General features: G+C 52.0%; 1 protein-coding gene across 8 annotated transcripts in view; it reads right to left on the bottom strand.

Moving 5' to 3' along the window:
- Positions 1-17,301, bottom strand: part of MBP (myelin basic protein) — a 110,458-nt gene that overhangs the window by 45,305 nt on the left and 47,852 nt on the right. The window lies entirely within an intron of this gene.

The following is a 17,301-nucleotide window of genomic DNA, read 5'->3' as shown; positions in this document are numbered from 1 at the left end:
CATCGATTAATCTATCCATCCATCCATCCAACTATCCATCTATTCATCCACTCCCCCATCAGCCCACCCATCCATCCATCCACCTGTCCATCCATCCATCCACCTGTCCATCCATCCACCCATCCATCCATCCATCCATCCACCCATCCACCCATCCATCCATCCACCCATCCATCCATTCAATATTCATTTCATGCCTGTGTAGGCAGAACTGTAAGAATGGGTCCCAATAATCCTCACCCCTTGTACAATTCCCGCTTCTCTCAGTGTGTGGAACCTGTGAATATGATGAGGTATCACTTGTGATCATGTTATGTCTTATGGCAAAAGGGAGGAGCCTCTGGAAGGCACAGTTTTCTCCAGCTGGTAGCAGAAGCCGAGGTCAGGGAGACTGTCACCCAGGTATGAGACGGATGGGGAGCGAGCTGCTGGCTGTAGAAACGGAAGGACCACGCGCAGGGTCTGGAGACGGGCCTCCAGGAGCTGAGGGGACGGCACGGTCCACGGCTCACAATGCAAAAACTAATCGATACATTTGCTATCGGGCGTTTTAGTAAATGAGAACATTATTTTTAGATCTTTTCTTGGGCACAGTTGCAGATCTGTCCTGCAGTGCTGTCTGTCCCTGGAAGCCGCAGGAACAATGGTGTCAAATGTCTAGCGGCAGAGATGGGGGCGCTTCACACAATGTCTGCTTTTCACGAGCGGCCTCCCAGCACTGAGAAAGTGCCCACGCAGTGCCAGTACCAGCTAGTGTCAGCTACTGCTCTTTCTTAAGGATAAAAATAACTTGAAAACTCTGCAAGTGAAGAAATATTCAGTGAAATACTTAAAAAAAACCCTCAGGCAGTAAAACATGATTTTTCAGCTTAAGAAAAGGTGATGTAACAATTAGATAAATGGAAATAAAGGAAACATTCCAAGATATCAACTATAAAAATGTTCTCAGGTAAACTCTCTTTATCCGCTGTTTTAACTGTTCCCAGATATATATGGCTTTAGTCAAGCGCATGCTAATATTTTCATGCTTTTTTTAGTTTGTTTATTTTCTTTTTTCGAAATAGTTTTGAGACCATTTATCATGATCATATAATCAGACACCATTTACAGTTTATAAGGTATCCGACTGAAGAAATGGAAAATATTCCCTATCTTCTCATGCAGTAGAGGTAGACACCTTAAAAGACTGATTTATGAAAATTCTAACTTAAACACAATGGGTGCCTCCCTCTAATAATCTATTGTTATGTTTTGTTGCATGAACCTTGAATAATTAGATAATTTCATAAGGAAACTATCAAATGTAGAAAGTCAGCATTTCCACATCATGAAAATAAATCCATACACACATGCATGGATGTGTTGAGTATTACGAAGTTCTCCAAAGTTGAAGAAAATTTGATCTCCTTGAGTCTCACTGTAACATTTTACATTTTTATCCCAGAGACAATTTGGCATCGTTTGCTACAAGTCCTGGTTTATTTCTGAGGGACCTTGGTCTGAGGAATCTGAAGGATGCGATTGCACAGCGTAACCTGCCAGGTGCTGGAGCAGGTCCTGGGCGCTGAGGCGGTGTCGCTGCCTTGCTCACCTGTGATCACTCGAGGCCAGCATCGCTCACAGCAGGGCTGGAGCAGGTGGCAAAGTCCCTTCTGGCCTGAAGGTCTACACATGTCGAAATGCAGGGCGTGAAATGTCGCCCTTAGAAAGTGGTTGCTCGGGGATAAAGCTTTTAATCCCTGCGAATGCTCTGTGCATTGTGGTGCGCTGAGCTATTGCTCAGTGCCGTGGTGTGAGGGGTGTTAGTTCATCCCAGGGCTTTCCAAGAGCACCCAGAGCAGAGTGAGAGGGATGTCGGTCCCGCGGAGGCTGATCTGTCCACATGTGTCTAAACCCCGTGTTAACGTGTGCCACCCCGATGCCCAGGCATTTGGGGCAGGAATCTCCCAGGTCAGCCAGCCCAGCTTCCAAGGGCTCCCAGGTCCGGATCCGGATCTCAGTCACTCTACCTGACCTTTCCTGACCCCAACTCCTGCTACCGTCGTGGCAGCCCGCTCGCATCAGGTGCATCCGTATTTCTGAGTCTTTGACTCTGCTGTTCTTCCCCTCCGCCCTCCTGGCCAGGCAAACCCCCCCTCCTTCAGGATGTGAATCCCCTCCCTGGACGCTGGCAGCCGGGGTTGATCTTTAGATGCCCCCTGTACTTGCTATTCCACCCAGTTTCAAGTCGAGGTGACGGAAGGGTTTCAGGGTCTTAACGTTGACGACCCGCCCGTGACCTCCTCGGGACAAGGTGCCTCCCCCTGGGCCCCGTGGACGCTGCAGGACCAGCACCTCGCTGAGCTGGGCCGACACCCACGCAGACCAGCAGGAGGGCAGCTGAACGAGGCAGGGAGGGAGGGAGGGAAGGTGCCGGACGGTGGTTCTGTGTGGCCTGAGAGCACGGGGGCTTGGCCACGACCCGGGGAAACGTCTGGAGAGGCAAGTGTGGGAGCCGGGGCTGACCCTGCCATCCCAGCTCCTCCACGCCTGCGAGCCCCGTGTCGGACGTGCTGCATCCCGAGGGCCGTCCTCTCAGAGCCTCGAGGACAGAGTCACCGTCCGCCGTGCTCAAGACCCTCGGTGCCTGCCCACTGCTGACGGGCCGAGGGCAAAACTCGCACTGCGGGCAAACTCCCCTTTGACTGCTTTCCAAGTGTCAGCTCTGCCCGCTCTCCTGCAGCCATGCCGCTCAGCGCCCAGCCCTCCGGCCCAGGGACCCTGCACGGCCTCCCGGCCCCAGGCAGCCCCGCGGTGACACACGGTAACGGCCACGCTGGTCTGATATTCTAGGGGCGGCTCAGCGGCCACGTGCCCCAGGCCCCCTGGAGCCTCCATAGAGGCCGGGCCCTGCTCAGGACTGTCCCTGGCCGGTGGCCTCCGCACCGCCGGGCTGTGCTCCCCTACCCACCCAGTCTGCAGCAGACTGTCCCCAGTCTGTCCCCACCGAGGGGGTCCTTGTTCATTTACACCTTAGGGCACCCAGGGATTATGTGCTGTGTGAATAGACAAAACCAGATCTGTAATGCTAAAATCAAGTTAAAAAGGAGAAGAACATTTGTTAAAAACAATTGTGATTTTTTTCTTTTTCAATAAATTTACTTCTAGGAAATGGAAATGTCTGTTTCCTTAACAACGATGGTTAGGATGGTTGTAAGCCTTTTTGGTTGTTGTCATCTTTGTGTGTGTGTGTGTGTGTGTGTGTGTGTGTGTGTGTGTGTGCAGGCACTCCCATGGTTAAAGACTGCCCTTGGTAACAAGATACCTCCGGATAGATGGATCAATGGATGAATATGATCTTGATATATTATGATTGAGGTTTGCTTTCTAAGTAATCAGGTCATGCGTCTGGAGTTAATCTGCTTATTCTTTCCCATTAGAAAAGGAACATTGCGTTGGCTGGAGAAGGCGGATGACAGATAGTAACAAAGCAGCCTTTGAGAACGGCAAATGGACAGAGGGCACTGCCCTGGCCTCCCTAATCTCCACGTAAATATCGCAGACCACGGATAATGCCACAGTGATTACGAATCAGCATCATCGTTTGAGGACAGCCGCCCAGCAGAGACATTTAAATGACAGGTTTCCTAACAGAAAGCGCCTGCACCATCACCGCCGACCTCCGGTCCGGGGTCAGTTCTGCAAACCACCGCAAGTTAGAATGTTACCCACAAGGGCTGGGATCATTGGTGATAAACAATCACAATATCCCACACTTTTCAGAACGTTCCATCTCCTGTAGCAAAGACATTTCCAAAGTTAAAAAATTACTATTATGAATCTAACCTCTTTTTCTTTCTATAAGAAAAAGTGCTACTTAGTAGTGAGATTGCTTGAATAATGGCAAGTAGGCGACACACAGGAAGGAGAACCACGCCTCCCACACGACTGTGAGACATGAAATCGACCACACATTGGTTCTGAGGGAGCATTTCTCAGGACACACGGGGCAGGAAGGCACCATTTGAAAAATTCAGCTGCGGAGTTGAAGCACGGGTCAGTGGCCAGCCTGTGAGTAGATGTGACGTCTGTGTCAGGGACACACAGGAGGGAGAGCATTTCACTGACGTAAGCTATTAACTGAATGTACGAAATACTTAATGATCTACACATTCAAATTGCTGGACCACATTGCAGGTTAAGTACAGATAACAGTGTGTGTGTGTATCTGTTAAATATCACACTTCTATTTAGTGGTCATGTGGAAACCCAGGGTCCCTTCGTGTCTTAGGAGCGTCAGAGATGTCTGCTAGTGAGGCTGGCATGACGGCTCCCCGGGAACATTCGCAGAGATGGACACGTACTTCCGCACAAGCAAAACAGCCGACTCTGCTAGAGCACTTCAGATCACCGCCCCCCTTTCTCCGCAACTTTGAGTGCGTCCTGCTCTGCAAACGTCCTGCATCCTGAGGAAAAGGCTCAGGATGGAACACGTGTTCAGAGGAACACGTGCTGGGCCTGGAGGGTCATGCCGTCAAACCCTGGCCTCTGAGCTCTCCCTACAAGCCACGGTCCCCCGTGTACCAGGAGGCCGGGCAGAGCGGCTGGGGCAGGCCGACCCTCCACACGTTCCCCCCGGGGGAAGCCGAGACTTTCCATGACCATCGGTTTTGTTCTGTGGCTCATCTCAGTCTCGGGGCCTCTCTTTAGAATTCCCACCTTTCCTTCAGCTTAGGGAGAGGCAGCTTCTGGAAGATGGGAGTCGGGGGAGGGTTGCTTCAGTGCAGCTAAGTATGGGCTTGGGGACATGAACTTTCAAGGTGGGTCAGTGGACTCCGGTTTGATTGCTAATCCAGACCATAACGGTCTGCAGAGGCAGGAAAAGAAATCTCCGACGCAGCGAAAGGCCAAGGGTCTCCCATGCCTCAGCCACCAGCAAGGCTGACTGCGTTGTGGATTAAGTGAATCAGGCACTAGGATGGATTTCAGCTCTGGGGGGTGATGTTTACTAAACACCCAAATGCAAAGGACAGACATAAAAATGAAGGTCTAAGCAAACAGCCCTGCCCTCTGGAGCTCAACATAACAGACAAAATAATGCCAGCCTGGCAGGCGTCTGCCCCCCGAAGCCCTGAGCACCAGCCTCCTGGTGGCACCACTTGCAGTGGCCAGGACGCGGAAGCAACGCAAAAGGCCAGCAGTCGATGGGTGGACAAGCAAAAGGCGGGCCGCTGCAGGAAGGAATGAAGCACTGACACACGCACACCACACAACATGGATGGACCTCGAAAATGCGGTGCTCGGTGAAGGAAGCCAGCCACCGAAGGCCACCTGTCACGTGTGGAGTCAGCAAATCCACAGGCAGAGCGTGGGTTCGTGGTCGCCGGGGGCGGAGGGGGGTGGGCTGGAGGGCAGAGAAGGACCAATAATGGGACAAGTTTTCTTATTAGGGTGAAAAAATGTTCTAAAGTTAGATTACAGTGAGGGTCGCACAACTCTATGAAAATACTAAAAATCATTCATCTGTACACTTAAAACGGGTGAACTTGATGGTATGTAAATTATACCTCAAAAAAGGTGTTAAAAATAAAAGCAATTAAGGAAGTCTTCATTTTACTCATTTGTTGCTTCAACAGAGCTTTTCAACCAAACAGAAATCAGAAGATGCGAGGGGATGTATTCAATCATATTTTTAAGGCAACTGGGAGAAGCAAAGAGACGTTTAATATTTAATGCCAAATGCCAGAGAATTAATGTATCTATGATGATTACATATCTATCAGAACATCTCAGTGAATAATGTATATACGATGCCATAAAGGAATTAGGTCTATCACTCTTCAGAGGAAAATTCTGTGCAAAAACTGCAATTATAGTGCTGATGAAAACAATGAACTGAAAAGCTAGAAGTCTAAAAATTAATTTTCTAACACGTGACCGTTAAGCAATGCCAGTACGAAATATGCCAGCCGCAAAGTGCAGAACTGTAGATTTAAGGGTCACAGGTGCCTCTTCTCTCTTTAAGCCCCTTTGACTCTGCACGTGGACCAGTGGCCCTTCCACGCGTGTCAACTCCCCTGGGGGGACATGCTACTTGCCTAAGAAGCTGATGCAAGGTTCACTCGATGCTCTCTGGTTTCACAGCGTCGCTCACCTGGAAGGGTCCCTTGTGCGTCCTGCCTCCACAGTCGGAGGCTGACACATCAGTAAAGGAAAGACAGGGACAGAACCCTCAGAAGCTTTGATTCCTGGTTAAGGAAGTCGGGGTGCGACACAGAGGCTCCACGCCAAGCGGAAGAAGACGGAAAGGAGGAAAAGTGAGCTTCATCCTTACAGACTCTTGTGTGAGGTCTTTTACTGGTACTTGTCTCTACCGGACCCCCTGCGCCCGCCACCCGCCCCGGCCCCCCATCGCTACAGCACAGCCATCACGATCCCCATTTTACAGCTGTAAATACTGAGGGTCAGCGAGGTCAAAACAAAACCCACACGTTTACTAAGCAGTAGAGTCAGGATGCGAACCCAGGTCAAGAGTCATGTCCGCGAGGGCAGGGTTTTCTGCTTTGCTCACTGCTGCACCCCTGCACTGAGACCACGCCTGGCGCATAGAAATGGCTCAGTAAATATTTGTGGAATGAGTAATTCTTATTTCAAAATAAGAAAACAATCCCTGTGCCATGCATTACGGAGATGGAGGGTTTAATATATAGTCTGGTGTCTGTCCAAACCCTAACAAAGCAAAGGCTGGTTTTATTTTCTGTCTCTTGACGTTCCTGCAAGTTTAGAGGAAAAACCACCTGAGGTGGCTCAGCGGGGCCTGGGATGTGTTAGAGTTACTGTCACTGGTTAACTAGCGACCAAAGGACGCTCTCTTGTGTAGCCATGGAAACGAGTGCTGTTTTGCCCTCTTGCTAAGTGCAGGGTTTGTCCTTGTTGACGTTCTTTAGTGGAGTGACAGCAGCAACGACACAAGTGACAGACTTTGATAAGCAGTGTCTCCATCTTCCAGCTCCTCTCTTGGCCTCCAGAAGTTACACGTCCCCAAGGCACTCCTGTCCTAGGGAGATACTTCCAGACTTGGGAGTTACTCACTGACATGGATCTGGGACAGAAGATTCCTCTCCTGCCTCAAGCATTGCGCTGAAGAGAGAAGCGGTCACAAAAATATAAGAGATTTGAAAACTGTAGATGATATTTTATAATTGTGAAGACGCTGGCTTTCTGAAGCACAACAATGGCATTCTCTTTATTTTTTACATGTCAGCTTGCACACTATCCCCTCTCTGAGCTTTGCTGAGTATTAGTCTCTGTTCGGAGGCAGCTGTCTGGGTCCTGGAACCCGGCTGCACATACACCTCCCGGCTACTTCTGAATAAATGCTCCTATTTGAATGGCTTAGAAGTTCCAGCGCAGGAAGAACTTATGCCAGTTCTGCACCGTATTTCAAGGGATGTCTCTGTGAGTGCGTCAGAGTGCAGCTGGTCACTCCAGGCGCCTAATCCTTTCAAGGGCAAGTATGGAACCCAAAGTGCTCCCGGGGTCGGGTCACACCCTTCACTGCCCAGGGGCCTGGGGCCACCTTTGACCCCGAGGCTCAGAGTCAGACCCATGCCTCCCTCCCTCCCTGCATTGGTTTTGAAACTTTCCTTTTTGTTCTCCCGCTGCCCCCAGCCTGGCGTCCCACCCCTCATCATCTCAGGGGTTCACTTCTTTAATTCAATGTCACCGAAGGTGAGTGAGGACGACGTTGAGGACTGGACAGCAGCCCCGAAACCGCGAGGCAGACCCCTGGGGACCACAGGAGCCAGGACCGTAAACTGCGGCCCAAGAGAGACACACTGGCGGGATCTCCAAGTCCCCCTGGAAGGCGCCGCCCCGTCCTTTACAGGCATCTCAGCAAGCACGGTAATGCTACACTCCCCGCTCCCTGAAGTCCACCCTCGGGAGACGGCTCCCGGGATCTTCCTGAAGGTACCCAGCCCTCCCATCTTTAGTTACAAACAAACAACTGCCCGCGAGGAAACTGCCAGGAAGATTCTGCCAACAACACCCAGCCGGGCGCAGCTGCCCCGACCTTCCTCACGCGCAAGTGAAGATGTGTGGTCCCCACGGTCCCCACCCGGCGAGCCTGCAGCCGAGCAGCGCGCCCACCCCGGGGCCCGGACGTGGGGCCGCCCCTCCCTCCCTCCGGCCCTGCCTTCCCCTGTGTGCGTGTGTGAGAGTGTGCTTGACCGAGTGTGTGAGTGTGTGCGTTAGCGTGAGCGTGAGACAGGGAGAGTGTTTATGGGAATGAGTGTGAGTGGACGTGTATGTGAGTCAAACTCCGTATCTCTGTGGCTGGAACTGCACTTGCTTCCCAGAAAGACAGACCGTTCACGAGGCCTACCCTAGAGACCGTAAGGCACCGGGGCAGCTGCTGTGCAAGCGCGGCATCACAGGTTATCTATCACCTGGAGGCAAGGCTCCTGTCGCCCTGTCCCCCCACCTGCGGCAAATCAGATGCTGGTACAGAGTTGCCTTCCAGTTATGGGACCTCCGCTTATAACCCTGGGCCACAGTGTCTTTGGTTCTTATCAAAGATTCCAGAGAGAGAAAGGAAACATTAAGACACGATTTTTTGAAGCAACTTAAATACAAAATTTCAGCTAGAGGCAATTTTCAAGTTAATTAAGATAGTGTATAAAATTCAACTATCCGGGTAGGGCCCTGGCTGTTAGAGAGACAGGAAAGAAGGCAGAAGGAGTACCTTCTTAATGTAAATTTTATATAACTTGGAAAATGATTATATTGTAGCCGTGAAATAAAAACGGCCTGGATGCAAAAAGTCTACTAACAAAACATTCCAATATTCATGTGCCTAAATCACAGCAATTTACCTAGAGCTCACTTGCTGGGGAATGACAGGAACACCTCTGACTGCCTGTCACCTCTCTAATGACAACATGAAAGCTGCCAAGCTGAGTCATATCCAGGGTCTACGGTACAAGCCCACCTGCCGCTGTCGCCCCAGCTCAGGTACGGCTAGGTCACCTGCAGGAACAGGCGTGGGGCTGCGACTCCATCCCTCGATCTGGACTCACACAGGGAGGTGACCCAGGACAAGGCGCCTGGGCCGAACCCAGGGCCGACTTCCCCTTAACCCTTCAGGTGCCGAGGCGCAGGGCGGCCACCACGGCCCCCTCAGCCCTGGGAGACAGAGGTGAGCAGTGACGGCCAGTGACAGCCCTCCTGATCCGTCACACCTAACATCCCCGGGGCCGACCGCACGTGGCCAGCAGGACTCAGTCATGCGGGTGTGGACGGGGCAGGGCCAGTTTTGGTACGACGGGTAAGGGCTGGGGGAGGTGAGGGAGCGGCTTGCGTTTGGCCTGCGGCGCCCGTAGGACCGGAGCGCGGCAAGATGCGTCACGCGCCTCTCGGAAGACGTTCTTTCTTCAGTTAGACAGTGTTCATAGTAATGGCCTTGGTGGGAACGAGGGAAGGCGAGGCTCACCCTTCAAAGCTTCGTGAAGGACGCAGGCGCCCCTCCCCCATTGAAGTAAGTACAAGCAAGGCCACGGCCATCTCCTGAACTGGCCAAACGAGGAGGAGGGGGGTCCGGCTGGGAAAGGTGCCCTCGACCTGCTCCGCCCTCGAGGCGGACTGTCCTCGGGTTTGCCGGGGCCACTGGCCGGGGACTCGGAGGTGACAGCGCCCCGGCCACACGCCAGCTCCCAGGGCCACGTTACAAATTCAGGCTGGCTTGAGGTGGAAATTGGAAACAGTCACTTTTCCTGATGGAAGCCAATATGGGTGCTTTCAAGCTGGGGACCCAAGACCCAGCAGGCTTGCCTGTGGCAGTGGGTGAGGGGAAGGGTCCACGGGCAGGGCCACGGGGGTTCCGAGTCCCTGGGTCCCGGCTGGGACACGGTGCCTTCTGCTGGCCAAGCCCATCACAGCTGCAGTTTGTGCCATCCTACGGCCTGTATTCCCCTTTTGTTCTGGAAATTGTTCTGTTGCCCTATTGTGACTCTGCTGGCCTCAAGTGACTCTCGGCAGCACATTCTATTTTGAAGGCCAGGACCAGTGGGGGAAGCGCCTGGACGGCCAGCTGTGGCCTCTGCGACTCCGATCGCCGGCGCCGGCTGATGCCCTCCCAGCTCGCCGTGCACTGGGAGCCTCACTCCCTCGCGAACCACAGCCCTCATCCCGGTCTTGGCGCTGCGGGTCCCCAGGGGACATGCTCAGCCATGCCAGGAGACACCAGGCAGCAACTGGACCCCGGGCTCCTCCCACCCGCCTGGCCCTCTTCCGTACACCTCTCGCTCAGCAGCGGCCCAGAGGCAGAACGTCTCAGGAAGAAAGAGCTCAGGCCTGAGGTCACACGATCTGGGGGGCACTTCTGGTGAAAATCAGCAGTTTGCAAAGGTGTCTTAGTGAGAGGAGGGGACGGGCTGCAGGGGGAGGTGGCGTCCCACCCATCCCTCTGTCATCGGCAGATGCTGACAAGCTCCTACGAGGGCCTTGGATCGGGGCAGTTGGGGGGCAGACAACACACAAGCTGCAGACACCCGTTCGAGAGCTGCAGCAGGTGGTGGAGCTGAGGCCGCCTCCACTCCCCTCCTCTCGGTCCCTGGCAGCCAGACTGGGTCATGCGATGGGGTCCCGTGACTACTTCTGGCCCATGGAACCTCAGCGGATGTGATGGACGCTGTCCCCCTCAGGGGACGTGCCTCTGGCTCCCCGCCCCACAAATGGAGGCAGCCCGGGCCTCCGAGTCACTGCCGACAGGAGGCCTCCTGCCTGTCCTTGCTGGGCCGGGACACGGGTGAAGTTACGACATGGAGCTCCGAGGCCTGGGAGCTCGTTTGGGAGGTTGGCACAGCCTAACTGTCCTAATGCAGCTCTCTTCTAAGTGGGCTGGTCATGCGGGTGCAGCATCCCAGGAGGAGGGTGCAGCCCGTGCAAAGGCCCTGTGCTCCAGGAACAGCAAGCAGGCGGGGGAGGAGACAAGGGAGGGTGCGAGGTGCCGTCAGAGGGGTGCCGGCCCGCAGGGCCCTACAGACCACGGGGAGGGCGGGAGGGCTCTGAGCAGGGGCGTTGAGAACAGACGGTGGGCATGCACGCGGCAGGATGGAAGCCAGGGCTCCTGAGGGAATCCAGGTGAACCCTGATGGTGGCTTGGACCACATGACGTGGAAGGTGCCGGGTCAGTGCCGGCTCAGTGAGTGAGGTGGGCTTGTTCAGGTGCTGGGACACGAGGGACCAGAGCACCACACTGGCAACACACCCCATCGCGGGAAAGGGCCAGGAGACGTTAGCGCTCAGATTCCTGAGACGTCCGTGAGTTTTCACTGGGCCCTTCCCTTCTGCCGTTTCCCTCTGCTGATCTATTTCATCTTCAGGAAAATGAGGCTCAGAGCAGAAAATCCAGAAAAAGAGGAAACCAGCGCGCAGGTACGCACATTTAATTTAAACATTGTACGTACCATCGAATACCATATATGTACGTGGACTATTAAAGGTCACCGGGGGCTTCACTTAAGGGGCCGGGCCCTTGGGAGAAGGCAGCATTCCGGGCAGGCAGCCCCCGCCCCCGGCCGCGATGGAGGGGCTGAGGCCACGCCCCCTGCCCCCGCTCTGCACCTGCCCTGCTCAGCCGCACCGCCGCTCCCTGGACGGCTTACCTCCGATGCTCCCTCACGACAGCCCGGAGCTCAGCGGTACTGGGATCCCCATCCACACAGGGGAACCGGAAGCGCAGAGGGAAGGGCTGAGGACCCGGCCCGGAGGTCTGGGTCCGCGCTCCCAGCTACTAGATGGTACGGCCTCACTCGAGAAACAAGATAATCCCGGACGCCAAGACATCTGTCCGGCAGCTCCTGCCGCGGTAGAGGCTGCCGAGTAGAGCCGACGTTCCGCTGGCCGTGGACACACCTCGGCGCACCGCGGGAGCATCACCTGAGCACCGCTGGGAGCAGGGGGGCTTCGGCCGGAAATACACACACTGAGAGCGGGAAGAGTGCGCCCCCTGAGGGCTGCGCGGGAACTACAACCAGGCAGCGCAGATAGGCAAACGCGTACTTGAAAAGACACAAAGCGTCGTTCATTTTCACTCAAATGCACAGAGAGATAATAACGTGTTACGATGTTCCACTGTTTTAACCTATCTGTCAAATGAGAGGCGTCTCTGTTCCCCAGGGGCCATCCAGGACAAGCCACTGTTTTCCTGGTGGGGCTCAGAGCAGGGCCAGGGACCCTGGGTGACAACCTTGCCTGTGTGTCCCCAGGCCTCTGTCTTCACTGTCCTGGCGGTCAGACCCTCATCGACACAATGACCGGGTGGGTAAGATGGATTCTAATATTCCTTCAAGTTCTCAACTTCTGGTTTTGATCCTATGATTTTTATCCACCCCAAAGAGCCCTTATACAGTATCGATTCTATCACTTGTCTAGATAAGAATCGAAGACCTTAGGCAACAGCTGAATCACAATTAGCAATACATTAAGGCTACCATCAAATAGTCTCAGGAAAAAGACTGTGCAATCATCATTTCTGAAGGGCATTGATTATATCTGGGGAGGGACAGTTAAACAGGAGTTTGCAGGGCAGGACAGAGTGGGTCCCTCGCCTACGTTCGTTACTGAGTTGAGATAGAATTTTACATCAGTAATGACTGCTACTTACTGATTCTGTAACTTAATCCAATAATCAAAATATATTAAATAAAATATTACCTAAAATAGCATCTCAAAAAGATTTCCTTGTGGAAGGTTCTTGGAAACAAGCAAACAAAAATTGCAACTTTTTTTCTTTTTAAACGCTATGTGAAAATTCTCAGGGAAAAGATCTGTCTGTGGCAGAGTATCTTCCAAACTTGGCCGAGCATTATCTCAGGCCACACACGTTCTCACAGGTCCTCCCCATCATGAGGGGCACCCACTTCTCCTCCCTGGAGGCTGAGCTGCCTCGGGGTGTGGCGGGAATGATACACCAGGTCACAGGTAGAGACACAGCCTTGAATGGGCTCCAAGCTGCAAGGAAGCTCATTCAGTTTATTTCAATTTGCATATGAAACGATCACCAATATGCCGTAAAAACACCTTGAGGTCCTTGACGACCACGTGATCATCTGTGATAAAAATTTAAACAAGAAAACTTTCTGACAGTGTGTTAACTACAGCTTTGCTTCCTTTGAGGAGCACATGCGGGCATCTGTCTGATAACAACAGCTGTCACCGTGGCAGACAAGAGTGACACACAGGTGTCAGCTTGTTTATTTCTCACGGGCAGCTCTGTTATCACCCCTACGTGCTGGTGAGGAAACCAAGACACAGAAAGATGAGGGAGTACATTGCCCCAAACCACAGAGCTAAATCATGGGGGTAGGGGGAGGCTACGTCCTGTGTTAAAGGAAAAGCTGACAAGGTCTCACTTTCCATCGGGCAGCTGGGAAACTACAGGTTAAATAAGTTCAACACAGCAACTGCTATACAGTCAACAAATGTACGTGCGGCCTTACTTCATCTCCGCTTTACGTGTTTTTGTATTTTGTTTCTTTTTCTTATTGCAAGTTAACTCAAGCCTTGTGAAATAAAGACACACATATATGCATTCATATATATATACTTCTATCCACTAAAAAATATAATAATATAATTAATAATATATAATATTATATACTTTATAATTATATACTTAGACATACACGCAAATGTTTCTAATATGAATACTTTCCCCCTAAACATTAAACATCGACAATTCTCCCTCCATTATCTGAGCAGTGAACTAGTGACTTTCACAGGATTTTGCCCTTCTCTGCGACGCGCACGTGGCTTAGATGTGTAAAGTGCTCTGACCCGACGCGCGGCTGCTTCTCACAATCCTATGACCCTGTGGAGCTGCACCAGCGTTCACCCAACGTGACAGGCACTCAGCCCTCCGCTCTGACTTTTGAGATGAGGGTCGCATCTGGAAGGATCCACAGCTGCTCTGGAAAGAGCAGGGGTGCCCTCTCTTGGAGACCTCGCTCCTTCGTGGGTACAGTTAGGGAGACCTAGGGCTTTTGCTCGCCTCGGCTGAATTACCTGCCCCTGCTTTAGCCCCCTGCTTTAGCTCTGGGGGAGGGGGAGGGGGCTGGCGGTGAAGGCCCACCTTCCTTCCTACCTGGGTTTCAAATGGCAGGGCTAGCTTGTGCCATGTGTGTGGCTGTGAGGTTCCAGAAAAAGCTCAGCAACTGTCCCACCGCAAAACACCCTGGTTCCCTGAAGCCCAGACAGCACGCGGTTCTTGTAGGGCTCCCGAGTCCTAAGATGTTTCCTTCCTCTTTGGGTGACCAGGCAAAACTCCCCAAGTGTAACGCCCCAGAGTCAGAGGAGAAATTACAGGAGGAGATTTACAAGCGCGCTCCAATGAGTTATTACTTAGATCTAAATCCTTCAGTGAAACTTTCCCAGAGAACGAAAAAGTAAATAGAACTCTTAAGCGCGTTGCCAAGTCAGTCCTAAGGCGTTCACCACACACGGAGGAAGTTCCCCTGGTTTAAGTTATGCAACTCATGCATCAGGCACGTGAGCCAGTGACTCAGGCACCTGTGCGGGGGTCAGCGCCGCCCACAGAGCCTCTGGACTCTCCAGAACAGTCCCCAGTCGGGACGCCTTGCAGGACTCTCGCAAAGCTGGCCTTCCCAACCTCCACCGAGACCCTGAGTACGAGTGTCCTGAAGACGTGGGTTAGGGGAAGGCTAATGGCCTTCCCCACATCCCTCACCTGCCCCCCAGTTCTGCTGACACACGGACAGAATGATGACCAGGAGCCTGATGAGTAACGTTAAGTGCCTGCTGGTGACTCGTGGTTCATGGAACATCGCGAAAGCGTCGTTTCCTCTTAGATTCGGGGAATTTCTGTCTAGTCAGGGAAAGACCTTTTTGTAAAGTGGGAGGGAGCCGCTGATTTCACGCCGAGTGACATTTGTACAACACTTCAGGATTTAAAAGGAAATCGTACATATTTCCTCCAAAAGTAGATTGTCAAGATGGAGAGCCAAGATTACTTCAGCCTCTTTTCCCCTCATCACTCTGCACCTTTAGACTGCCGTGGCTTTGGACCCCAGGAAAGCGTTAGGAGTGGGAGACTATGAAGTTCAAAAGCAGATGCCCGACGGCTCTGCAGGGCCCACGTCCGTGTGACTCAGGATGGCAGAGCACAGAGCAGTGGAGCCCAGGAGGTGTCCCGTGTCACCCTCACTCGTGGTCACGCTTCCCCTCTGCTGTGACTCAGCAGCACCAGCTGCAATGCCCTGAAGGTGACGATTAGGGAACTACTCCCTAATCGCGCTGATGGGCTGAGAGCTTGGCCTGGGAGCGGCACCGCCAATCAGCAGATATTCCAGCCTGTCTTAGCGTTCCAGGCACCGCAAAGTCACAGTAGACAAGACAGGCAGAAGCTGGCTTGTGGCATTATTCTTCCCGGTAAAAGGCAAATCTAACTTTGTGACAGCACTGAAACATCTGCATTTCCATTGGCTTTCACATTCAACTCCAGATAATAAAAAATTTCTCCAAATTGAGTATGCATTTGAGAAGGTTAAAGCGGGCTGCCTTTAAAAGTTCTTCAGGAGGCTTCCCTGGTGGCGCAGTGGTTGAGAATCTGCCTGCCAATGCAGGGGACACGGGTTCGAGCCCTGGTCTGGGAAGATGCCACATGCCGCGAAGCAACTAGGCCCGTGAGCCACAACTACTGAGCCTGCGCGTCTGGAGCCTGTGCTCCGCAACAAGAGAGGCCGCGATAATGAGAGGCCCGCACACCGCGATGAAGAGTGGCCCCTGCTTGCCACAACTAGAGAAAGCCCTCGCACAGAAACGAAGACCCAACACAGCCATAAATAAATAAATAAAATTAAAAAAAAAAAAAAGTTCTTCAGGAATTACACCATGTTTATAACTTAAGGAAAAGGCTTATTATAGATCTTTTTCATGCTATGTCATACAGGTACTATACACATGCAATATAATTGTGGTGTGTGTGTGTGTGTGTGTGTGTGTGTGTGTGTGTGTGTGTGTGTGTGTATCTGACAGTAAAAGACTGGCTGACGTTGTTTCGAATAATCCTAAAAGTGGTAGACCTGGGTAATGATAAATATGATGCTTGCTTTAAAAATAAGTAAGCTTAGCCAAAAAAAAATTCTAAAACTTACTCTTATTCATATATAGAACCTAACTATGGACATTTCTACTTTGTCATTCTCTTTTATGTGTTTATACACATATGTAGTTGGAATACAGGGCTAAAGACACCTTTATCTTAGAGGTTTACAGGCAGATTTAGCCTTAAGGTCACTGACAGTCAGACGTGCCTCCCTCTGTAGTCCAAAGGCCACACGCTATTCTCCAAGCCAGGATGCCATCCTCTACTCCTTCCTCTGCCCCTAAGGAGTGGAAACCCCACTACCTAGAGGCATTGGACTGTGTTCAGGTCCAAAAAATCCCTATGGAAATCATCGTGACGCAGGTAGACTCCGGGAGAGAGTAACTGATTTCCTGTCTGATTTCCATCTAACTAATCCTCAGTGTTTTGTCTCTGGGCCTTGGGGTTACGTTGATTTTCATGGAAGCTTACGACACTGAAAAAGTGGGCAGTGGTACTTCTGTAATTATGTGTTCTGCTCAAGAAGGAAGGAATTATAGAGAAGGAAAGGATTTTTCAAAAAGAGCAGGTAAATCAGGAACAAAGAAAACTGGGATGGATTTTCCTGCCTGACAAGGGAAGCGTAAAGAAACCCTTTCCAGAAATAAGCAGAGACCAGGCCAGGAATACGGTGGGGAGGCCTTGTTCCTTGAGTGTCAGACCTGCAGGCTGGGCTGACTGTGGCCAAGGCTTATCTTAGCAGCGAGAAAACCGGGCCCTCTAGTTTTGATAAATGAGACCTCAGGGTCTGGCGTTCGGTCCTCACACTCCAGGAATACGAATACGTGGAGAAAAGAGCGATGCCCACGGGCAGGTCTGCTCGTGTTCCAGTTTGGCCTGTGACGCTGGGCAAGTAATCCAGGGTCACTGTCACGCGGCAGAGGTGGACCCAACAGCGTTAATACAGGAATGGGTGGGCACCTGCCCGTTCACTCCTGGGGTGAGAGGCAACCTCTATCTCTAGGATGATGAAAAAGTAAACTTTTACAGAAAACACATTTCCCAACACCTCCTGAGTCACTCTTCGTAGTTAAAATAAACACCACCGTATCCAGGCTCTGGGACTATTTCCCATCCTTGTTAGCTATTTTTTTTACCAGAACTGCTTGGCCTCCCAATGCCCACACCCAATTGATCAAGTAGATGATTAGAGACAT

This window comes from Balaenoptera physalus (genome assembly GCF_965194825.1).
Source record: "Balaenoptera physalus genome assembly, chromosome: 12".
NCBI classification, from domain to species: domain Eukaryota; kingdom Metazoa; phylum Chordata; class Mammalia; order Artiodactyla; family Balaenopteridae; genus Balaenoptera; species Balaenoptera physalus.
This window is presented reverse-complemented; position numbering and strand designations above follow the sequence as displayed.